Source organism: Harpegnathos saltator, unplaced genomic scaffold, assembly GCF_003227715.2.
Source record: "Harpegnathos saltator strain DR-91 unplaced genomic scaffold, Hsal_v8.6 scaffold295, whole genome shotgun sequence".
Taxonomy (NCBI): domain Eukaryota; kingdom Metazoa; phylum Arthropoda; class Insecta; order Hymenoptera; family Formicidae; genus Harpegnathos; species Harpegnathos saltator.
In genome coordinates this window covers 2,097,501-2,122,530 of record NW_020230089.1, presented here as the reverse complement: position 1 = coordinate 2,122,530, position 25,030 = coordinate 2,097,501, and the positions used below count along the sequence as shown (strand labels likewise).

Here is a 25,030-nt window from a genome sequence, read left to right as displayed (position 1 = left end):
GGAAAAAGATGACGACGAAAAATAATGAGGATCGACCGACCAACGTGCGCGTATGCGCGCGCGCGCGCGCGCGCGACAGGTTAACAATACAACATCGACTCGCGAGGAGGAGGGTGAAAGCGGGCGAATGAACGAACGAACGAACGAACGAACGAGCCATACGCAATTAATGCAATGCGTTAATTGTTTCTAGGAAATTACGAGGTATTTTTCCCTGCGAATTGCGCGCGCACGCGACGTCACCCTCTCGCTCCATCCATTTTCCCAACCGCCGCGAGGTACACCGCGCGGAATTATTTTGTTCCGTCTGTCATTTAGTCACTTCGTTTTGTCAATTCACGGAAATTCGCTCTATTAACAAGTTAATCAAAGACTCCGACCCCGAGGCGGGTCCCGCTTCAACGACTACGCGCGCGCACGCGCGGGTGTGTGTACTTTTTGCACGCACATTATATATGTCGTAATAAAATCCGCGTACAGCGCGAGTGCGTACAGAGAAATTCCGCACGAATTCTGGATACAAACCGCGGATGCGCTCGCTCGCGTACACGCGCGCGGCTTCGCGGTCGGGCGCGGGTAATGGCATTAATTATGCAGGCAATTAACATTCGACCACCCTCGCGCGCGCGTGCGCGCGGCTATCACTTCTCGCAGTAGTTCCCCTTTCGCCATCAATCTAAATGCGTCACCCGAGCCGGCTCGGCTGCGACACGAGACGAGACGCGCGAGACACGAACTTAGACGACGCGTGGTCTTGGAGCGGCCGTGCGCTGTGCGAACAATGCCCGCCACGTGTTACACCGAGCGCGTTATCACCGATACGTACGACGGGAGATCCAATTCGTGCGATTAACGCGGGCGTGCGAGAGTAGGAGCCCCTAGCTTTGCCCTTTTCACGTTGCACGCCGGAAACGCGTCCGGCTGCTCCGCCAGCGTTTCCGAATTCGTGCGGGCTGTAATATCGCGTCAGACGAGAATTGGTGGTGATGGTGGTGGTGATTATTCGATTAACACGCAGATTTCCATGGTGACCGATGCTATAATCTCATTAATTCACGTAGAAACGTAATCACATATCAGTAAACGTAATTGCGTATGATGAATGAAAACAAAATAAATTTAATATATTTTATGTACAACATACATATATATATTTTTTTTTGTGTAATATATATCAAATATATATTGCAACAAGACAATCGATATTTATAAATAGAAATATAGAGGTATATACATATATATATATATATATATATATATACATATATAAATATATAAATCCTAAAAATGAAATCAGCTAATAAATACATGCATCGCGAGTCTCGTATTTATTTACCATATTTCCGGCGAGTCTCAAACATGAGCATTGAAATAATCAGTGGAGATCGGCGTGGCGGTCAATGTGTTCACGATAGTGTGGATTTATGGATCGAGCGCGATGATATTCCATGTGAATTTGGCGATCGACAATGGAGAAAACCGCGTTCGTCGTTCGTGTTGCGTCCGGAAGATTTCGATTTCCGCGGCGGACGAAAATCCCTCGTCAAAATTCACGCTCCGCGCGAACACGCGGATTCTCGTCGACGTGAATTCATTAAACGACCTCTCTCCATTCGCTGTTTTCTACAACTCCGCTCAAAAGAGACCCTCAGTCCCTTCCTCTCCCTCCCTCCCTCCCGCCGTTCTTCCTGTTCGCCCCGACCATCGCGGGTTCACCGGTGTTCGCTGTGTGCGTCAGGCCGCGGCGAATGGTTGGGACAAATGCAGAAGTTGCGTTTCAAAAAAATTCCGCACTCCCGTAAGTACGGAGAAAGAATTTCGCTTAAAGCGTTTAATGGAAATCGCGCGTGTATATGCAAAACTGCGAAACCACGTTTAATCTGTGGCATTGCTGTCTCTTTCCCTCTCTCTCTCTCTCTCTCTCTCTCTCTCTCTCTCTCTCTCTCTCTCTTATTCTCTACCGGCAGTGTCAGTTTTGCGAGCGTGAAATATGCAACGATGCGTTCGTTACGCGGGGCGCAAGTATATTTTTTTCGTTACAGAGACTTGCATTTTTTACCGCGTCGGCTCGGTGCGATATATACTATACGTTACATTTTTAACGGATGGGATAACAACTCGCGTGCTCCCGCGCCCGCGCCCGTCCTCGCTATATATTTCGCGATTTTACGTTTTCGCAGTAAACTAAACAGATACACCATGCACAACCGACATCCGCGTAATTTTTCTCTTCCTCTTCCGCCACTTTGTACAACTACCATTAAGTTAAGGACTTACGCGACGTGCGCGTACATGCGCGGCCGAGCGGACGAATGGGACGAGCATGAACGCGCGTCCCCGTACGTTTGCTTAACCCGAAATTTTTAAATCTACCAACTGTTATTACAGCGCGATAAATGTTATTAATGCGCGCAGGTTACGTTGCCCGATGCGCCCGTTAAACGACTGACAGAGAGAGTTTCGACGATACACGTCGAAAATACATCGCGACGCGATCAGAGGGAAAGTTGATTTTGTTATTCTTTTTGATAAAAATTCGCTACGAGGGGGCTGAATTCCGGACTCTACTCGGCGATTTTATTTTCGACACGTCACGAAGATATTTCAGCGCCACCAGGAAGAGCCTCTGATTCTATCCTTCCTTCTTAAAATGATAATTAGCCCTTCCCTATTCGCGCTACGAGGGGGCTGAAATTCGAACTCCACTCGACTCGACTTCGAGTTAACGAGAACGGCCATTTAATGCCCGAACGGACGTTCTATCCGTCGCTTTCGTCGCTGTCCTCGACGGCGACGTCGTCGTCGTCCGCGAAACTATCGTCTTTTCTTATTGTCCTGAGAAGCGCGGCGGCGGTTCTCTCTCGTGCCGCGGCGCTTTTACGACGGCCAACTTCGCGATTGAAGGGTGTAACACGGTAATAAGCCGTATGGCAATTTCGTGCATGCCAGCGAGCAAAAAGAGCCTCATTTGAACGGCCGCCAGTCGGAGAACGCCGCATTCCGTTTCGTACGCCTTCTCGACTCGACGACGAGCGGGCGAGTCCGCGACTATTGCGAATGTATCGCTTATTTATCCTCGTAACTACGTCCCGAGTAGGATTGCCAGGTTAGATAATTGAAAAATTTCTGAGGAGTCTTCTAAAAAGAAAAGGAGTAGAACTGCAAGTGAGTTCGTAAAAATTAACTTTTCGGGTAATATATCCACAAAAAAGGAATATTTTCAATCTGTTTATTTTTTTTCGTTAGAGCTGGACAGCTGCATATAGACGGCGAAATTGGGGCGTCTGGCAACGCGAACGAAGAACCGATTCTTCGCGTCGGTCTCGTGAATTTCTCAGTCGCTTGGTCTCGCTTGTCACTTATCGTTGACACATGTCGCCGAAATGTCGCTTGTGTGATTACTCTATCACGATACGTCGCGACATATGAATACGAAAAATCGTAAAGAATTGAGAGAACAAGCGCTTGTTTTTTCGATGATCTCACCTTCGATATTTTTATACGCGAAATGTCGAGACATCGCTTCCGCCATCGGAATAGTCGAGACATTCCATTTTAATGATTCACGAAACGCGCATTCGATATCCAACAGGAGAATTTGTTTTTCCCCGGGATTCCCACGAAAAACAAATTCCCCCGTGCAGAATATCGGATGCGTTCGGCGTGCTCGTGTGACGTTTGCGAGGGATCGTTGATAAATAAAAAAATGACCCGCCGACCGTTCCGACGACGATCATCATGTTCGCGATTTGTCGCTGCTCGAATTATTATCTCTTTCTTTTCAACATGGCTCTCTCTCTCTCTCTCTCTCTTTTACTCTCTGGTGTCCGAATATCGAGTTCGCAGCGACGCGGGAGGGAGAGCGCGTGGCTCCCTGCGAAATATGCGGCGCGTCCAGCGCGGAGAAATCGGCGACTCCGAAGGCAGTGACAGACGCATGGCGACGTTTCCGCGAAATCGCGGTCTGCAATATCGGCCAGCAGCTGAATTGATCTCTCCCTAGCGTCGACAACGGCGTAGGCGTCGTCGTCGGAGCGCCGTTAGTCGCGTCGCGTTCGCACGTATCGCGTTAACGCCGACGGAACTAACGGCCGACCAACTAATTCGACTGCCGGCTGAATATTCATGAGGGCCGATCTCCGCGGCTTAAAGCACCCGTTCGCGGCGCCGTATCGTCGTCGTCCGGGCAATTCCGGCAGGGAGAGGAGACCGCAGCGTTCTCGCGGTCGAAGCCGGAGCTTCACTCAAGTCGGGTCGAGCCGAGTCACACCGACAGAGAACGGCGAAACCGCCGAAGAAATATTTCCGTAATGACGTCGACCCCATTGTCGCGTCCCTCTCCCGCCCCCCTCTACCCTTCCTCCCGCCCGTTGGTCGTCATAAAGTCACCGGGATGCGCGTATATATACCGAGAGGACGACTGCTTTCTCGCGCTACGGCGCTTGTGCGAACGGAAGCTGTATTCTCGAAGCGCCATCCCGACAATATCCAAATACGTAGGACGGACTTGAAGTCCTCAGGTTGGGAAAGAGGAAAAAACGGACTCCGTATAAAATACAAGAGTTATGTAGAAAAGAGGAGAGAAAGAGGGAAAATCGGAAATGCGCAAAGGAATTTTACTTCCACGTCTTCTTCGGCTTGAAGAGAGAGAGAGAGAGAGAGAGAGAGAGAGAGAGGAAGGGAGGATAAAAAATCTCCTCTAAAATGGGAGAAGATGCGAAGGAATCTTGATTTCTCCGTTTTCGATTTATCTTTTCACTGTAGAATTTATCTTCCCCTCTGCCTCCTCCATCGCCCTTTTCATCTCCATCTCTCGACGGAAGGCGGCTTTCCTGAGTCGGGAAAGGCGAGATTGTCGTCGGTGAAGAGAAGAGAAGAAAGAAAACGGAAAAAGAAAGAACGACGCTAATAACAAAATAAAGCGTGTCGACGCGCGCGCGCGCGCGCGCGCGCGCGTGTGCACGAGGGATCATTAATCTGAAAAGTGACACCCATCCGTGCCCTCGAGGAGACGTGACGGCGCGGCGATGTTGACGGAAGCGGCGTATAAAGCTGCGAAATTCACTGATCGGCGGAAAAACCGCGAGCTCGCGTCATCGATCAGTCGCGTGCGCGCGTTTTCTCGCGCCGGCAGGAGGAGGGGAAGATAAATGGCGGGCCGGAAGATCGACGATCGTGAGGTCGTTCGCGGCGCGAAATTCGCCTCCTTCCCCGCCGGAAGTTCTCGTGTCGCGACGACGACGGCGGCGACGACGAGGATGACGACGACAGCGAAAGATACGGCTCACGGCAGTCGTTAACTCGCGAGACCCGCTCCTCATTACGGTCGATAACTTTAATCACCGCTCGCTCGTCGCCGGCGCATTCCTCTCGCCGCTTCTGTTTCGCCAACGGCGGCGCCGTTGGTCAACGCCGAGAGAGAACGTTCGTCGCTTGCGGTCACACACTCGCCCTTTATTGTCGCGGGGGAGGGGGGGGGGGACGCGGAGGCTTGTTCGCGCGAGCGCGAACTCCGTTAATAAGTCGTGTGCTCGCCTCCCGACGAGCTTCTCGCTTTGCCGTCGCCGCGCTACGAAAGTTAATTCCTTCGCCGAGGAAAACGACTTTCCCCCGCTGCAACCCTCCTCTCGAAGCCGTCGTTTCGTCACCTAAGCGATCGCACGTGGCATGAACTTTCCTTCTCTCTAGCACGATTTTCTTCCGACAGTTTTCGGCAGTTTTCGTCCCACTTCCCCCTGTCCCTCCCTCCCTCCCTCGTTCCCGCCCCCGTTTTCACTCTTCAAACTCGAAACTTTTAAATAGATCGCCCGCGGGATCAACCGGCGCGAGAAGGCTGGCAACGGTGGACGCGATCCCGTTGTTCTGCGCGACAGACTCGATTTGATTCGCGTTTTCAGCGAGTCGTTGCTCGGGCAGAAGGGAGGAGAATGAGAAGCGGGTCGGACGGGTCGGAGGGAGATGCTCGGAGTGACATTTTCGGCGAATTTTTACCGGTTGGCGTTTCGTTGGTTACGGAACGCGCCCCGCCTCGACGCCCGGAATTTTCCGGTAAACCGAAAAATTCTGGTTCACCAGAATCGAGGGTCGCAGGCGGCGCGACGGCGGGGGAGAAGGTTCTTCCTTTCTCTCTCTCTTTCACTACTTCTTCCACCCTCTCGTGCATCAGCTACACGGAATATTATAATGCGGAATATTCGTGCGCGAGCAAACCGGAATACTTTCGGTTAGCCCGCATTGTTGCAGTTTACGTCGCGCCGCGCTGCGCCGCGCATTGTCGACGGCTCGCCAACAACGTGTGCGAAATAACGATAAATCCTGCCGCGAGTGGCGCAACGTCGGTGGCCTCTTGGTCATTTCCGAGGGCCGCGTGCTTTCGCCCCGAAACGGTGGAAAGAGGGAAATAAAACGAGGGAGGCGGGAGAAAGAAAAGGAAGAAGCACGGAACGGGAGGAGGGGGCGGGGAGGCAAGGGGGAAGGACGAAAGGTCCGTGCTCTTTTCGCGAGCGCGAAATTATTCGCGGACGGCGATGCGGGAGATACGGTTATTGCGTCACGACACGTGAACCAATACCAGGGTCGGGGCTGTTCACAATTTCGCGCCGTAAGATATTAAAGGCACGGATCACCGCGCGGCGGCGACGGCGATGGCGGCGGCGGCGGCAGCGACGGCGATACCGTACGGGCTACGTGCCAGCGCGCGATAACGCTATATGAAGGATGTGTCATCCCCGTGGGAGGTCGCGCGGGGCTCTCGTCTCGAGAAATAAACGCCGATGCGCACGCGACTCCTCTCGAGGGCTGCTTAATGGGATACTTTCGCCCCCCCCTCTCTCTCTCTCTCTCTCTCTCTCTCTGTCTCTTTTTCTCTGCCGCGAGCTGCATTAGGCGCGGCGTGCAGGATACGGTAATTCCGGCAGAGACGAAGCGCTCTTCCTCCTTTCGTTCGTTCTTTCTGTCTTTCGTCGCGTCTCACTCTCGTTTCTCTTTCTGAACTGAAACGGGGCAATTGTGCAAGACCGCGTTCTCATGCGGCGAACGAGTCTCGAGTTCTGAAAGTCGAAGCTGCGAGCGTGGAGTCTGAAATTTGAAAGTGGAGGAGATCCGGGATTTGAAATTTGAAATTGGAGCTCGGCAGTTTGCATTCGGAAAGCCCGACGCGCTGCCCACGAAGACGCGAATGTTCTTTGCCGCCGGAAGTCAGCGGCGGCGCTGTGCGATTAATTTCCGCGGGACGCACGCTGGGCATCCGCGATTAATCGCTTCGAGTGGCGCTTTTGTCTATTTCTATTCGACGGTGGAACAATAAGCTCATTATGCAGCGCGATTATTCATTTAACCTCGTGTGTGTGTGTGTGTGTGTCGTCCCTATTGTTTGTGTATATTTCTATAATTGAAACGCTTCTCGCTGAATTGCGCGCAGTGCGACGCCCGCAGGGCGGACACGTTTCGAGTCTCGCCGTAGTAGTAAATGTATCACTCGTTCGCCCGCCGGCTCGTTCGCGCGACCGCATTAGCTTAATTTTCTTTGAAAATTTTTCACGAGGTGAAAAAGCCGGAAGCAGTTTGGCCAACTCGCTCACGGAAGAGCAAGCGGAAAAGAGCGTACGCGCGGAAGTAATCGCGGAAAATTTCTTAATTGCGCGCTTCGAAAACGCGCCGCGCTAAAGAAGAGAGGAGGAGAGAGACAGAGGAAAGGAGAAAGAGAGAGAGAGAGAGAGAGAGAGAGAGAGAGCCGGCGATCGCGGACTTGCGGAAAATTCAAAAGGCAACGGCTTTTTCCTATCTGCTCGCGAGATATATTTTTTCCGCGCGAGAGGAGAACTCTCCGAATTATCCGCCGCGTGCATAAACAGCCGCAGCCGTCGCTATCAGTGGCGAACCCGAGCGAACGGGAAATATCGAGAACGCGGCATCGCGATATTCGGTTCGTGTTGCGAGCGCGAAATAACACCGAAGGTCGAAGGGGAGGAATATCTTCATCACGATAGCGGGGGTGCGTATTGCGCCACCGATCGCGACGTATTTCGCGATTTATTCAACGAGCTAATGGGAAAACGTGCGAGAGAGAGAGAGAGAGAGAGAGAGAGAGAGAGAGAGAGAGAGAGAGAGGAGGGGAGAGTGAGCAAGAGCGCTTATTTTTCTCACAAACATGTCGTTCGGGTAGACATGTGTTGACGCCAGCTGGCGGAAAAGGGGGGAGCCACGTCGACGTCGTGGTGCGCGCACGAAAGGTATAATCAACGGAATATACAGTATTAGTCCGGTCGGAAGTAATAACTGTGTTTTGCGCCAGTTTGTCGGCGAGACCGCGTTTCATTCTCTGTCATCGCCGACGGCGACCCTCGAACTCGGCCATCGCCGTATCGGCGTATCGGCGTATCGAGCCGAGCGGCTGCGGTATTATCGCGCGCGCGGCGGCGGAATATTTCGGGCGCTGTCGCGAGAAATCGGAGTGTGGACGGGCGACCGATACGAGCGGCCGTCGCGTCGCGCGCTGTCCGGGCGAGACGATGCAAAATAATACGACACGATGAATAAAGGATCCTCGATTCGAGAGACGCGCGCGCTCGCAATTTTCCGGCAGCTCCTCTTCCGATCTGCGGGAACGTACAATGCGATTCATATCGTTCTCGCTCGAGCGTCGGAGTGCGGGACGCCGCGCACTTGTGACGGCACGGTGACGCTCTGACGGTGGTGTTCGGCCTCTAATTAAAGAAAAAACGGTCGGCGCTTTAATTAAACCAATACGCGAAATGTACGTCAGACGCATGCACGCACGCGTGCGTGCGTTATCATGAGATCTAATTGAAGCGGAAGGCGAAAGACGAGAGAGCGAGAGGAAGAACGAGGAGGGGGGGGAGAGAGAGAGAGAGAGAGAGAGAGAGAGAGGCAGAAAGAGAGAGAAAGACAACGAGTCTGGTGGCTGACTGGCCGTCCCTCTGATGCTCGCGCTGCCGGCAGGCAAGCAGGCAGGCAGGCAGGCAGGCAGGCAGGCAGGAAGGCAGGCAGGCAGGCAGTTTAATTAAAAACAACTCGTAGACGACTTGGTCGCATCGCTCATCGCGAACGCGCCGCCTCCACTCGGTGTATCAAGCGCGGCGCGTCATTAATCGCTCGAGCTGCATCACGGGCTGCAGCCTTCCTTCCACTTTTCCTCCGCTCTCCCGCTCTCCCTCTCTCTCTCTCTCTCTCTCGCTCTGCACCCTTTACCGTGGGCTATAAAAAGAGAGGACGAGAGAAACTTTAATCTCCGAACAGCCGCGTGTCTCGGGGCGCAAACGCGCGAGCGGGCGCATTGGCGCACCGCGTGCGCCAGCGTCGTCCATCCGCGTTAATCCTCTCGTTCGCGCGTCAACTCGAGGATTCAGCGATGTTCGACTAGATCCTGAAATAAGATCCTGCCAGCTTGATTTTTCACCGCGGCGGTGGCTCGCATGCCGCTCGTTTGCCACGTGGAAACGTCGGACGCCGTTGACGCGCGTAACGAGCGAGCGGCTGACGTCGCGGCCGGGTCGGGATTAAAAGTCCGAATTAGCCGGACGACGGCAGCCACACACACGCGAGACTCTCGGCTCGTTAGATCCGGCACATATCATGCGTGGTCGGCTGCCGCCGAGCAGAGGGAGAGAGGAAAAGGGAGAGAAAGAGAATCATGTATGCGATGCCAATGCGGGGCGAGGCCGCCGCTATGGTTAACTGTGTGCTTAAACGAGAAAGAGGGCAGAGTGGACTCCCTAATGCAGACGTTCGAGTGAGATGGACGCGCACAACGCCCGGCGGAGCAAGGGAGAGACGTGTAGAGCGAGAAATAAGCAGGTGGGATAGAGATAGAGGGCGAGAGTGAGAAAGAGGCACAGACAGAGGGCGAGTAAACGTTTTTCGTGGCTCAACACGCCCGCATAGATTAACGCATTAAAGCGCGCACGGATCCTCTGGAGAATCAGAGAGAGAGAGAGAGAGAGAGAGAGAGAGAGAGAGAGGTGGGAGAAAGAGGGGCGAGAGGGAGAGACAGAGGGACCAGCGCGCACGGTTTGAACAGCTGGTAGCAGAGCGCCGGTATCTGATTTCATTGCCGCACTACATATCCCGTCCCCGCGTGTGTCATGCAAGCTGCCACCGCACCACACCACACCACACCACACCATACCACATCACACCGCACCGTGTCACTGGCTGGAGCGCGCGCGGGCAGGCGGTCGCCACTTTGCATATTTTGTGTATGTCGTTGCGTATACGCTATCGCGTGCCTTCCGCGAGATCCGGCCGCTCGAAAATGGGGCAACGCGGTCGCGGGATATATTAATTGCGTTCCGGGCTCGCCGTTCGCGATCCCGTTAGGATCGCCGCGCGCATCGTCGACGGCGGCGTGACATGTTTCTGGAATGAAATCGTTAAAAGACCGAGTCGCACGCGGTGCTTCGGCGGCGCGCTCGCTTGAACGCGCGCGACCCTCGCTCGCCGGATGTGATGTTGTAGTTAGCTGCGAGCCGGAGGAATTTGGGGATCGGCTCCGGAGATTCTTTAACCCCTGGATGAAAGAATGCTCCGGGTGGTGGAGGGGCCAAGTGGGTCCGATAAGCAGAGGAAGAACTCGCTTTGTCCGAAACTTCGGTGTATCGATGGCCGAGGGTTGATACTTCGTATGCGTCGGGGATTTCAGAGGGAAAAAAATTGCTTTTGTAAATTTAATTTGCTCCCCGAGCGGGACTGGAAAGTACGAGATGTCACTTCCATCGAGTTTTCTCGTAAATAATTCCCTGCTCCGAGATACAAACTGTCATGGGAGAAAACGGATGTAAATAATTCTCAGGGAGAATGGAATTTTTGAGAAGAAAAGAATTTTGGGTTCGCTAGATTCATAGGTCTCAAGTGGCCGTTTTTGCAGATGTCGAGGTGTCACTTCTTATCTCTCGACACATCCATATATTTTTGTAAACTGAAAACCTCGCGACGTCACTTTTTACTTACCAGTGATTATGACGTAACGTACTTTTGACAAGTTTCAAATTGTTACATTCGGTAACTGACGAAAAAATACGCAAAATCGCACGAAAAAAATATCCCGTGGTCAAAAGGTTAATTTCGGAAGAGTCAGTTTTCTTCAACCCGTGACATGTGAAGCAGAGGAAACGCGTTCTCCCGTCACCGCTTGAGAATTTAATTTTATGTTAATTTATGTTAAAATACTCGGCGCCCTTATTCTGCTTTGAGGGAAATCTTCCATCCGTCCTGGAATGTCTATTGACGGTCGCTAGTACGGTCGATAATCCAGTCTATTTGACATTGTTATTGTCGGCGCTCGGCGGTCAGCAGGTGTCCCAAGTAGAGAGCGCGGCTCGCGAGAGGCACGATGAGTATTCCTAACTTCACTAACATTTTTACAGCAAAAAAAATGGTTGATCATCCGATCGTGAATCTCATAATTTTCATAATTCTCATATCGACAAATTCTGCATTTTATGATCTCGAATATCAACGTCCAAATCGCTCGTAGTGTTTTCTATCCGAGCCCGATTTCCCACTTTTGTATTTTGCCTTCTCACTTACAACGAATCCCTCGAGTCACACGATCGGAGAAATTTGATCGTCTTACGAGTTAATCGAAGTTAGACACCGTGCACTTTGATTTCGCTTTTCTCCTCCGGAGAGAAGTTTCAAATTTCCTTTAGAGAGAGAGAGAGAGAGAGAGAGAGAGAGAGAGAGAGAGAGAGAGAGAGAGGGAGAGAGGGAGAGGCAAGGACAAAGAAAGAAAGGCTCATAGAAAAGAATAACATGTATGATCCGACGATCTCGCGTCGGATCGCGTCAGACGTACGTACGTTTGCATGAGCGACTTTCGACGGCCTACGAATTGGATTCGGCGTACGAATTAAGCGCGCAAAATGCACAGTGAAATCGAAGATCACAAGCAAACGGCGCGAGGAAAAGTAGCTCGTCGGCTTGGCGCGAGGAAACTCATTAAAGTTAAATTAGCGGGGCGTTCGCCGTTCTCGTGGCGGATTCAGCGGCATTCCCCGGCACGAGGGCACTCTCCGCGGATTCGGGTAACTTTTACATCGCATTGTTTGAATATTTTCCGCCTTTTTAACACGCGAACTCGTCGTGGCGTTTTGACACGCGATTTCGCGGCGCGGCAGAGAGAGAGAGAGAGAGAGAGAGAGAGAGAGAGAGAGAGAGAGAGAGAGAGAGAGAGAGAGCGAGAGCGAGAGAAGCCGGACGTGTGTTTCTTCCTCGCTGCTCAAGCGGATAAATAATAATAATCCGCGATAATGGCAGTGGCGATAAATAAACAAAACGAAATGAGCGAAAATGCGGGCGACTGGCGTCTCGCACCATAACTCGCGCCACCCACCTTTAAATTACGATCGGAAACTACGCGTTAGACGCGCACGGATGTATGTACGCGTATTAATGTTAAATTATACCCGACGAATGTGCACATCGTGAATTTTGTTTTTGACCTCGCGCGTACGCAAATACGAACGTTCTCACACGTAAACGCTCGCGCGTCCCGTTCATTGTAACAACGCGCGCGACGTGTTTTTGTAAATCTTTCAACGCGCGCGCTTTCGCTAGCGGCCCGGCAAAAGCCCGGTCAAAATCAATTCCGATATTAGAGTGACATTTAATTAAGCGCTTAATAATTTAATTTTTTAAACGCTCGTGTAACGCGCGTGTTGACACGGGTGGGCCGTGTGAGTGTGTGCGTGAACGCGCTAGAAGCATTTAATTAAGTCTCGCGCGCGCTTTTCCTCATCCTTTTTCCTGTTTTTTTTTCCTCTCTCTCTCTCTCTCTCTCTCTCTCTCCTGTTCTCTCTTTTGTATATTCATCCCGTGCGTGTTGCACGTTGCACATTGTGCAAAATAGCGTATGAAATTTATTAAAGAGGAGCTCCGGGTTTACATAACTTTCGCGCGGTCGCGCAAAGATTCTCCTTTTCGTTCTCTCTCTCTCTCTCTCTCTCTTTCTCTCTCTCTCCTGTCCAGAGCATCCCGTCTTCATTGGTTCAGCCGCGCTGAATCGGTTTACTTGAGTTTGATGGATGAAATGACGGCGATTGCGCGTGAGGAAGAGGTGACTCGCGTTCTCTTCCAGTCGTCCGGGACGAAGCCGCGATTTTCAGTCTCTAGCCGCGAAAAATCCAGGCGCCCGTGTGTCCCTCTCTCTCTCTCTCTCTCCCTCTCTTTCTCCCTTTTTCCCTCTCGCTTAATAAGGTGGAAAAATACTCGTGGCTGCACGGTGGCGTTCGCACGAGACGGCCGACAGCGACGAGAATTCCGTACACGCGGAACATTTCCTGCGCGTCCCGCTTCGAACGCACGCCCTCTTGTCCGCGCGTGGCGAGTTGTTTGTTTTGCGCGAATTACCCGTTCCGTATTATCGAGAGCTCCGTCCCGGACAGAGACAGGACGTTGGCGCTCACGCATGATTGCACGAGAAATCGACACCGGAACGTCGCTAATTCGCGAGAGTCCAGCTCCGTGCGGCGTTTATTCGTTCATAAATCTCGCGGCGGCCGCGCGCGGACAACGCGGGCAAAAGCGGAACCTCCTTCCGCCCGGCGTCGGCGCGCGAAATTCGCCGTCATCGCGTGCGATTTTAGCGGTGGGAACCAGTGGTAGCAGTGACGACGAACAGTAACGCGTAGGATCCAGCGCCGCCGTCGCGTTCGCGAAACGTTCGATCGGTTTATTTCGCTTTTAATTAAATTATTCTCGCTCGCACGCGCGTCCCGCGGAAGCGACGCGGAAATATCGGCCGGTGTCTGGCGTTGCGTTGAAGACCTGTCGGTCGTTATCGGCTGAATAAATAATTAGCCGTATTATCATCGTGCTCCTGCTCGCTCCTCCTCCTCCTCTTATAGTTCTCTCGTCGTCGTCATCGTCGTAGAGCGGTCGCAATGAAAGGCGGCAAAAAACTAAACGCAGGGCGGGCGAAAAAAGCGACCGGCCGGCGGGGGTGGCGACGGCGGCGGCGGCGGATCGCGCTATTGTCTCGGGGAAAACGCGGTTGCTTCTATTTTTCTCCCCTTTCTCTCTCTCTCTCTCTCTCTCTCTCTCTCTCTCTCGTTCTTTCGCTCTTTTTCTATCGCTCGCCCGCTTGCTCTCCTTCTCCCTGTCGCGCTTTCTGTCTCCCTCCCTCTCCACAGCCGTCACGGCGGCGCGGCCATTCGGTTGCAATTAGGATTATTTATTTACCGCATTCGCAGAGCGAGCCACCAATGTCGAAGGATTTCTCCCGCTTTTCCCTTTGGGCACCTTCTCCCTCCTAGCGGACTTTCTTTTTGCTCGGATCGGTGCGGCGTTTACGCGAAAGCGCTTCAGCCGCAGGCGCGCCGCGCGAATATATATATCTCGTTTCTTTCTCCACTTAATTGTCCGCCGATTAAAACGCGTCCGCTCGCTCCCCCTCTCCCACTCTCCCGCTCTTTTGGCGGCTACGTAAAGATTCCGTTATCGCGCGTGATTGCGAATTTCCGATCGCGCCGGGAAATTAGTGGAAGAGGGCTTCTCGTCGAGGAGCTCTTTCCGTCCTCTTAGCCCCTCTCTTCTTTTTCCGAGATACCGAATTCCGACGAATTCGCACCTGGAAAAAAATTACGAGGGTTTACAGTCGAGTGTCACCGGCGAAAAAAAGAGAAAAAGAGAGAGAGAGAGAGAGAAAGAGAGGGAGAGAGGAAGGGAGAATGGGGAAGAGGTAGGGAACACCCTACGTGCACTTAGAGTCGTACAGTCAGTATACCGCTAGTCGCGCTCGTGAAACTAAAGCCGCGGGCGAGGAATCTCAGAAACGGAAGCTCAAGTACGCGCGAGGATTAATCGACGTAGTTGCACCGGATTAAAGCGCGCTTAATTTCGCGAAGCGAATCGCCGACATCTAATCTCTCTAGTTGGCGTCGTCGGGATATATCTTTCGGCGCATCGCGTCGCGTTCCGTGTTTCATTTTAAATCCCCTCTCTCTCTCTCTCTCTCTCTCTCTCTCCTTCTTCTTCCTCCTTCGCCTCTTGCTGTGGAATTATAGCTTGCGCGCGTATTTCCGTCATATTTATTAATTTGCTTCCCTCCCCCTCTGTCTCCCTTCCCCTTCCTCTTTCCCTTCATTTATTTCCTCCTTTCTCCATTCTACGCTGTCTCGCAAACGTTTACCTCCTTGTCGCTGCATATTATGACGCAATTTGCAGATTCCGTCTCTTAATTGTCGCCGCCGAAAATAACGCGTAAGCTAATAATCTATGCGAGTGCGAGGTTTACATTTTACATGTTTTAACGTATTTTAACGAAACGAGGCAAATTTAAAGCGAAAAGATAATCAGATATGTATATATATATTTTTTTTTATTTGTATAAAATATACAAGAATGTGCAATAAGTGGTGTATTTTGATTTAAAATACATATCGCATTCCCAGCGCAACACGAAGAGCGTTTGCTGCGACGTTTGTCATGACGTCTTGAGAAATGCGACTTATTCCGCGAAATGAGCCTGGAGAATTCGGTTTAAGTTTGTCCCACTTAATCGAGATACACGAGTGCGCTTTTGGAAAGGTCTCGACATATAAATGATCGAAAACGATTAATTTTGTTCGTGTTACAGACGCAGTGGACTGAGTCGAGTTACGGGACAGCGAGTTACTCCTGCGGGACCGTTCGTTCGTCGTATCGAGGTGAGTTTATCGATCTGCCATTTGACACGATGAAATTTTGAAGACTCGACACGGCACCTGTGTGTGTGTGTGTGTGTGTGTGTGTACACATACCTATACACACGAGCACGCGCACACGGATACACATATATTTCGCAAATTAAATTCTAAATCAATTAAACGTCAATCAGAACTATCCCTCCCCTTCTCCCCCCTCCCGCGAATTAAATCCCAATCAATTAAACATCAATCATCCTCATCGGTCGAATCCGAATCAATTAACCATCAAACATCCTCATCAATTAAATCCGAACAAATAAATCTTCCTCGTCAATTAAACTTAATTGCCACACGCTGAAAATGCGCAACACGCGAGCGCGTGAACAATCGAAATGCCCGAGTGTGCAATCGCCGCATCGTCGGGTCGTCCGTTGTCGCCCGTCGGCCGCTACGCGATCGCGCGCGCGTCCATTTCAAAACGTTTCCTCCGCGTCTCTTCGGCGACAGGGAAGAAACAAAAAGAGGAGCGAAATGCAACAAGAGGAAACAGCCGATGTGCAAAGGGGGGGGGGGAGAGGCGGCACGTTATACGCGAGAGTTCGCCCAATAACCGTTCGTCTTGGCGAAATTACGAGCCCGGGCCGACGTTATCTCGCCGCTCGCGCGCGATTTAAATCACGCGCGCTTCGCTCGCTCGCTCGCTCGCTCTCTTTTTCTCCTTTTATCTTCATCTCTCTTCTGCTCTTTCGCTCTTTCTCTCACTTTCTTGCACCCATCCGCCCCAGCCATTTTTTGTACGGGGGGAGTCCCTTAATTCCTGCTCGCGCGGGAATTACAGTTGCGTCCGCGTTTCCGGTCTCTGCTGGGAACGTCCCCGTCGTCTTCATTCTACCTACAACCCCCCACAACCCCTTCCTCCTCCAGCAGGAAGGGCAGCCAAATCCCGAGCTGAAAGCCGCCGCCGTCATAACCGGTCCCTGGGTTTACCTTTATCCTTAATGTCGCACCCGCGCTCGCGCGGGGTCGTCTTCCTTTCTGTCGTCGTGCGCGACGTATCCTGCGGGAATTAAATGCGCGAAATTAAATGCAACCGCGTCTTGCCGGTCCACCGCCGGCGCGGCGCTGTCTCGCCGCCCGCGACGCTCGGCGTGCGACCGTCGCTGGTTCAAGACAAACCCACGAGATTGCGGCTCTCACCCTCGTAATCATTCTCGAGCTCCTGGAATAAGCCGGCGACCGCGAAACGTGTCGTCGCGATACGGACGATTGTTCTCGTTTGCGATTTTCGTCTCTATTCTCCGTCGATCCAGCAACCGATTGTCGGCGGCGAATGAATCAACGTTCGTTTCCTGCAATTTCCGGGTAATTTTACTCTTCGTCGTAATTAATTTCACCGCACGCGCTGGTTTGTTCTTAACTTAAGCTCGTGTGTTTCGTAATCTCGCGCCTCGAAGAAGAAGAAGAAGAAGAAGAAGAAGAAGAGAGCCTGAATGAATCAGGTGTTCCATCGGAGATATTTTTTTCAGCACTCCAACCGGGACGATCGCGCGCGACCATATCTCGTTAAAGATCAATGAGAGAACGTCGCCTACACGGTAAACAAAACGGAGGTGCCGCTGGTAGAGATACGATATATCGGGGCAATAGATAGAAAGGGGATTGAATTTCCGCTAACATTTATTCGTCGTAAGCCGCTATTAAGGAACAAGATCCTACCCCTCCCTCCAGCCAGCAGCCGGTGAAAAAAAGAGGACGAGAGAGAAAGACAGAAAGGGTGAAAGAGAGAAAGAGACGGAGAGAAGCGCCCCTCTCTCTCTCTCTCTCTCTCTCTCTCTCTCTCTCTCTCTTTCTCTCTCTCTCGAAGCGTATAACGTTAACTGCTCGATCCGCCGCGAAACGAGAATCGGTACGCGCGCCGGAACGTATCCGGAACCAATATCTGGCTTCGCTAGTTTCCCGGAAAAATATGGAAAAATTTACTTCTGCCGGCGGAGAAACGAGGCCGTTCGGCGATCTCCTTTTTTCTCTCGCTGTCTCTCCCTTTCCCTGCTGCTAGCCTTTCTTCTTTTCTTCCTTCCTTCCTTCCTTCCTTCCTTCCTTCCTTCCGTTTCTTTTGAGGGAGAGGAAAGGCGACGGAGCGCTCGCGCGCCTTCTGGAAGACATGAATTTCGGTGTGTATGTGTTATCAATCGACGGACGGAATTCGGTAATTCGCGGGACAGGTGGCGAATTTTACGAGGCGTCCGTCCCCCTTTTTATTCTTTCCCGTCTGCGAAATGAGAAAGACTCGCCGGCTTTGGCGCACGCTCACGCCTGCGTCATATCTCGCGAGGGAATCTTGCGAATTTTGCGTTCCTTCCTTTTTTTTATTCTCCTTGGAACACGGATCGAGAATAATTCAGCGGCGAGGGAAATTACTAATCGGCGATTCGCGTGCTAATGATAACATATATTCGTCATTCGATATTTTTGCGAAATCTTTGTTTAATGAATTTATCAAAATCAGTGATCAAAAAGTGATTGTTTGATTTTAGAATGTTATAATATATCCGTGACATCTGTTGGACATGTGATGAAATTTCTTTTTTCTCTCTCTCTCTCTCTCTCTCTCTCTCTCTCTCTCTCTCTCGTATTCTTTCTTTTTTTCTTTTCGGCGGTGTGGCGTGACGAATATTCATTCGCAATAATACGCGTGCATGTTTCTTGTCAACAACGTATAGATTTAAAAAAGCATGAATTTAAAAAATATTTGATTTTATATATGGATGTATATATATATATAGGATATATGAATTTACGTAAAAAAAGATTCACAAAAGTGGAGCGTTCTAGTTTCCCTGAAAAGGTTAAGTGGATTATTCTTTAAATATTATATCTTGCAAACTACTGGGATATTTTTGCCGTTTATTACCCATATTTATTACCCATAGTTATTTCACTCGTTCGGTTTTCCTGTTACAATTGTTTGCAAAATTGAGGTTACACAAAGAGTTTCGCGCTTGACAGTCACTTCGAGCGATGAATATCGCAACATTTTCATATCTGCCGTATTTGATCGAGATTATATATCTGTATATCTTTTCGCGAGATCGATTTCAGAGCACTTCGAAAAATTTAAGTTTCGTTCGCCCAGGCGTCGTTTCGAAAAGATCGATTTATGCGGCTCCGTCCTCTCCTCTCATCCTTATTCTCTCTCTCTCTCTCTTTTTGCTAGGGCACCGAAATGCAGCCTAGCATCCCCGGGGAGCGCAATGGCTGCAACGAGCACTGTTTGAAAAGCAGGCCGAATTTTCTGACAAAGGCGCAGGGAAAGAAAGCGACGGGCGCGCACCGGTATACGGATGTTGCGGAATTGGGAAAAAGGTTCTCGGTTCGCCGAACACGATCGCGCATCTCGTCCGCTTTAGTAGCGGATCCGTTTCAATCGACCAACTTACGTATGCGGCCAAATCGCATCAAACTGAGTCTCGCGAATCTCGGATGGCTTTGATATTTTCACAGTGAATCCTCGGCAGTTACTACCCGCCGCTGGGGCGGAGGGGTGGTTTTGCGACGCGGCAGTTTTTTATTTTCTAATCGCATAGAAACTGTCAGCCGTTATACATACATACATACATATATATATATATATATATATATATATATGTTTGTAAACTCAGCGCTTTTTTCCTCTCCGCGTGAAAGGCTTTTTCGCGAAACCGCGCGAACCCTGACGTTTGAAAAGCCGCCCATTTTCACATCAGCAATGTTCCACGAGGCAAAGGGTGGCGGGAGCTGGGAATTTTTTCTTCCTTTTCTCTTATTCCCCCCTTTTTTACAAAACGTGTTCGACTTTGTTGTTGTTTGAGCGTTGTTTCGGAGAAATCTCGTTTGAGCGTTTTGGTTGGAAAAAAGATAAAAACGACAAAAGGGGAAAATGTCACACGAAAAGATCCGGACGCGCAGTAGCCTCTCTCTCTCTCTCTCTCTCTCTCTCTCTCTCTCTCTCTCTCTCGATACCGTTCGCTGGTCGAGAGGGATATCTTTGTCCCGGCCACGTCGAGCGGATTTCACGGCGTTGATGCATCGACACGCTCGTTGCGTGCCCGAGAGATGCGGACTCGCGGCCCTCGCGGCGCTCGCTGCAGCTCGCCTCGGCGAGAGGTGGTGCGCGCGCGGTATTCTCCCCTCAGTCGTATATCAAGCGCTGATGTCGGAGTTGCCGGGAGAGTGCCAGAGGTCGAACTCTTATTGCCGTAAAATACAGCAACAGGGCGATGATATAGTGGCCGAGTCGGGCCGGAATTTTCAGCGCGCGACGACGATTGCCGGTGAAGTAAAGCGAGGAGACAGAGCCAAGAGAGACAGAGAGACAGAGAGAGAGAGAGAGAGAGAGAGAGAGAGAGAGAGAGAGAATCGCGGTATGTGGAAGAATATCCTGCAAGAACGACACTAAGTGGGAAATCGGCCGTGAGACTGTCGCCGCGCGACCTCATTTCGTCGCTTCTCTCTCTCTCTCTCTCTCTCTCTCTCTCTCTCTCTCTCTCTCTCTCTGTCCCTCCTTTTTTGTAATTTTTTAATAATTCTCTTTCTTGCGATTTCTTTGCTATTTCTTTGCACACTTCTTTTCTGTAGCTAATTTTTCTTTCTCACAACCAAGTTTTGAGAACCCTTTTGTTTGTGCATATGCTTTCATTTTGCACTCATAAGACATTTCACTTGTCGTAGCGCTTTAGGGGCCGTGTCCCGGAGTGCACATTAAACAATGCTTTCTCTCTCTCTCTCTCTCTCTCTCTCTCTCTCTCTTTCTCTTTCTTTTTTTCTGTCTTTCTCACGCTATGGCAGTTTTTCATCGGCGGCCGCGTGCGTTCATGTAAAGAGCGTGGAATCCGCGGTAGCGGTTACGGCGGGCAATTAAAAATAAGCCGAGGGTGAGCGGTGGTCTGCAGCGTGATATCCCCCGTACGCTGTGCAATTCTTGTAGGTCGCGTTGGAGGATCTCACGTCGGAAAGTTGCAACTCGGGAATTAATTATCGTATCCACAGAGACGGATTTCCCGGGCACGCGGCGGCGGTTCTTATTACAGCGCGCGACGTTCGAAAGGGTCTGCGCGGCCTTTCGCGACTTGGCGCGCCCGTCGAACGATCGTGTGGCCGTCTTTCTTCCGAAAGGTTCGGAAGTACGGAAAGTTTCCGTCGTAAGAATGAAGTTATGAATGGGCGTTGCTTTCCTTCAGATGGACCGACGGACATTGGATGTCGAATGTTGGTTGGCGACGGCGACGGCGACGACGTCGACGTCGACGTCGGTGAGCTTTCGCTCGTCGAGTGCGCCGCGTGCGATCTAATTAAGTCGTTCGGTGAATTAAGGAGAGCGAGCGGCAAGTTTTCCCCGCGCTAATGAGGCGCTGTTAATAAAACTCACTCCGCCGGAGGACCGGAACTTTGGAATCACCGTCCTCGTCCTCGTCGCCGTCACCGTCGCCGTAGCCGGCAGTGTGCGCCCGCGCATGAACGGTGATGCCTACCGAAGATGGGACCCTCGATTTTTCAGAATTATCATACGAAGCTGGTAATAAGCGGACGCGTAACACGGATCTAATAAATAAACGTCCCGCGATCGACGTTGTCGGACGTTGTCGGAAGTCGCCATGTTGATCGAGTGAATCTTCTCCGCTCTCTGCTTGTCTTTCGCGCAGGCTCCCAGCAAGTTACACCAACGTCTCCTTTTATAGCCGAATTTGAGTTTGTTCCAGACATACACACACACACACACACACAAACACTCCCACACCCTCTTCCCCTCCCTCTCTTTCCTCATCCTTTTTTAATAGCTACCGGCGAATTCAAAATCGCGCATTCATCTGCTTTCCGGAAAGATGGAACTTTTAATTACGAGGAGCGCGCGGGCACAAAATAATCGCTCGGAAATCGATTTCCATTTTCCACTTCATGTAAGATGAAAAATTATCCCAGCGCGAAGTCGTCGGATTCTTATCGGCATTCGCCGAAAGCTGTATTCGCTTTCGCGAGCTTCGAATTAATATATCATTGACGGAAAATCGCGAGAGGACAAGCGAGCGCGGGAGGGAGAGGGGATCGCGTTCACCGTTCGCGTTCGATCAGATATCGATTCCTATTTTCTTCCCCATACAAGATGGCAGACCATTCTTCTCGATAGGCCACTAACTCTCGATCACCGTGGTGTTTGAATTCCGACACCGGTGGATCGTGCCCTCGCCATATTCGCCTTCTCGATCGAGCCAGAAGAGCTCGTCATATTCTCTCCCCCGACACGTCAAACCACATCCAGTCCAGGCTCTTCCACCGCCACCTCCTCTTCCTCTTCCTTTCTCCACTACCCCGCGGTCCTCCCTCTTCTCGATAAACGAACTACCTTTACGGTCGCTCTCGACATACGCCATTATCGATAAGAGCGTGCTCGATTTTTTCTTAGTCGCCATTCCTCGCTCTCTCCCTCTCTCTCTCCCTCTCTCTCTCTCTCTCTCTCTCTCTCTCTCTCTCTCTGTTTCCTACGATGCGCTGTAAAAAACATGAAGCTCCAAGGATGGGGACGGAGGTGAGGGGAGCTGAGAAAGAGGGTCAACGAGGTGCAGAGCATGTGCACCGACTGCGAGGGAGCCGAAAGACGGAGGAAGAGGTGAACAAAACGGAAGAAGAAGATAAAGAAGGAGAAGAAGAAGAAGGAAAGAGCGACAGATAGATAGTGACAGAAAGATTGAGAAAGAGGGAGAGGAAATTGGAATCGCTGACGGTTAAAAAATTCGCGCTCGCGCAATCTCCGCGCCGTGTACACCGACTGTGCTGTAATTAATTACGATGTTTCTCTTTCCCCTCGCGGGATTCGAGGGATCGCGAGGACGACGCGGTTGTGAAGAGAGATCCCAGCGAGAGAATCCAGCGCGTCCACGGAGAGCGTTCCGCGGAGATCGGTCCGTGAGATCGATTCGAGCGGCTCCTCGCGTTCTCCTCTCCTCTCTTTTTCCTCCTTCTCCATCCTCCGCTGTCCTCGGCGGCAGAAATGAATCCGAAGGAAAGGCGTACTTCTAACGCGTCGTTATCTGTAAGCTTATGCAAATGCCCGAGCAGTTTGCCACGAGGATTTGCATACGGTAGATCCCCCCGATCCACCCGAGCCCCCCCTTCAACCACTACCCTCGTCCTTACCCTCGACTCAGGGAGCCGATCTATATGGGATCATGTCTAGGCATAATCTTGAGAAGCTCCCGCGATTATACAGTGCTTTCCTCCAGACCTTGGTCACGTGAGAAGAGCTCGGTCGCGCGAATAAGTGGCCGAGCGAACGAGCGAACCTGCTCTCTCGCTCTCGCTCTCTCTCTCTCTCTCTCTCTCTCTCTCTCTCTCTCTCTCTCTCTCTCTCTCTCTCTCTCTCTCTCTCTCTCTCTCTCTCTCTCTCTCTCTCTCTCTCTCTCTCTCTCTCTCTCCTTCCCTCTCTCTCTCTCTCTTTCTCTCTCTCTCCCCGCCCTTTTCCTCCTTTCTTCCAATTTTCTTCCCTCTTCCTTTCGCCTTCCGTTCTCCTCCTCCTTCTCCTTCTCCTCCTCCTTTTTTCTCTCTATTTGTGGGTCGCCCGTACCGAAAACGTACCGCGTCCTTTGCATACGGATGCATGGCCTGTAATAAAGCTCGAATCGCGCCGTTCATTAGCATGAAAGCACGAGACGCGAGCGCGCTTTGATTGCGAGGCCTTCTCCCAGACGCCGTCGTCGAGAGAGAGAGAGAGAGAGAGAGAGAGAGAGAGAGCGGATTCGATATCGCGCCCCGTAAGAAAGAATGGTCGGGGGGGGGGAAGAGATTAGAAGGTGCTAGGAGAGGGAGGGCTGAGCGGCGACGTGTGATTGCCGACGTGAGGCATTTCGAACGCTCGTTTCGATGTTCTCGGCGAAATGGAACGGAAATCTCGAAATTGCCACATATTGACGTTAATTTCTTTCGCTTCAAGTCAACGAACTTCCATAAATTTCAAAGAAAGAAAAATATTGCGAGGGGGAAAATAGCCGTTGCACTGGTAGAAAACGTCTCTGAAACAGGATAATTATAAATCTCGCGGCAGGATAAAAGTTTCCTTTTGTTCGGCAATGTAACGCACATGGCGGACTTGCTTTCCAGATTTACAACTTCCCGGTGAATTCAATAAATCCCGTGAAATTTCGGGACGCGAGACCTCCGTCCCGCCGGCCGTCGCGTTTGAGGATAATTTTGAGGGAAGTCGCGGCGGACGAGAGTCTTTTCGTTTCCTTCTCGTTTCTCCCGTAATTAAAGCAGCGGTGAGAGTTTATTCTTTCCGCGCCGTGCTACATTCAATTTCGCATCTGCTGCTCTGGTGTTCCCTCTCACATTCTACGACGCGTGCTTTATCGCGGCGAAAGTAGCCGTAGGTATAACGATCGGCCGCCTCTACACGGCACAGCGGTCCGTTAATGCGGCGCTCCTGTTGGGACGAATAATTCCAGTTTTGTGAACAATTTCGGACCTGGGACCCGGGCGCGGAACTAGCGCGTTACATCGGAATCGCACGGCAAGTCAAGATTATCCCTGGTGCCTTGGATTTAATTCGCCGTAATATTCCCTGTGAAGTTTCGCACTCGGGCAAGGGGATGAGAGGGCGCGGCGGCTGTGTGTGCGTGCTGCGCCTGTGTGTAGGTTTCCATGCGGCCGAACTCTGCAAATGATTTTCACGCGGCAGGCACGTAATGGCGAAACAGCGATTTTACGAACGCCCGCACCGCCACGCAAAATTAGACGGAATTTATTCTGTCCGACCGAGTCGGGCGCAAATATTGCCGCTCGCGTTGTCGCAGCTCGCGAGTGAGCTCGCGAGCGGGCTTCGCAACTAACCCCGTTAAATAGGTCGTGATTATAATTTAACAATCAGAGTTAATCTATACGCGCGTATCGTCGCGGGAGTATAACGTGAAATATAATCACGGAAATATGCGGCGGAAATGCAATGGGATAAACGCGATTAACGTTTATGTAAAACTCCACGTAATTGAAACGGCTGGGATCGGATCAAAAGCGTCCGGGCCCAGCCCGAACCTGCTTCGGGTTCTGTGCGTGTGTGTATGTGCGCGTGTGTGGGCGTATGCCTGATATTAAAAATAATTTGCGCGATATAATAGTATGCTTTAACAAATATGAGGCGTTTAATTACGTCGGAGAGAGCCAGATAGAGCGGGAAAGAGGAGAGGAGGAGGTAGGAATTTCAGTAGGTTTGTAATCCTGGAACTTTTATTTACGCAACAACGAGAGCGAGAAAGAGAGGGAGAGAGAAAGAGAGAACACATCGAATAGCGGAAATATTTTCGAGTCCCGGAAGAATCGCACGCGCGCGCGGATTGCTAAAATATCTATCGGCCTAATTAATT

The 25,030-nt window shown here is 51.2% G+C and overlaps 1 protein-coding gene across 4 annotated transcripts in view; it reads left to right on the top strand.

The window, feature by feature from the left end:
* Con (leucine rich repeat protein connectin) overlaps positions 1–25,030 on the top strand; it is a 231,222-nt gene that overhangs the window by 98,156 nt on the left and 108,036 nt on the right. For 3 of the 4 annotated variants that reach the window (XM_025299894.1, XM_025299893.1, XM_011150478.3), the window contains one exon: positions 15,596–15,665. The gene's annotated coding sequence lies outside the window, so the exon portion shown is untranslated. Of the gene's footprint in view, positions 1–1,777; positions 1,799–15,595; positions 15,666–25,030 lie in introns of those variants that run through there. The other variant, XM_025299895.1, reaches the window with a different exon arrangement.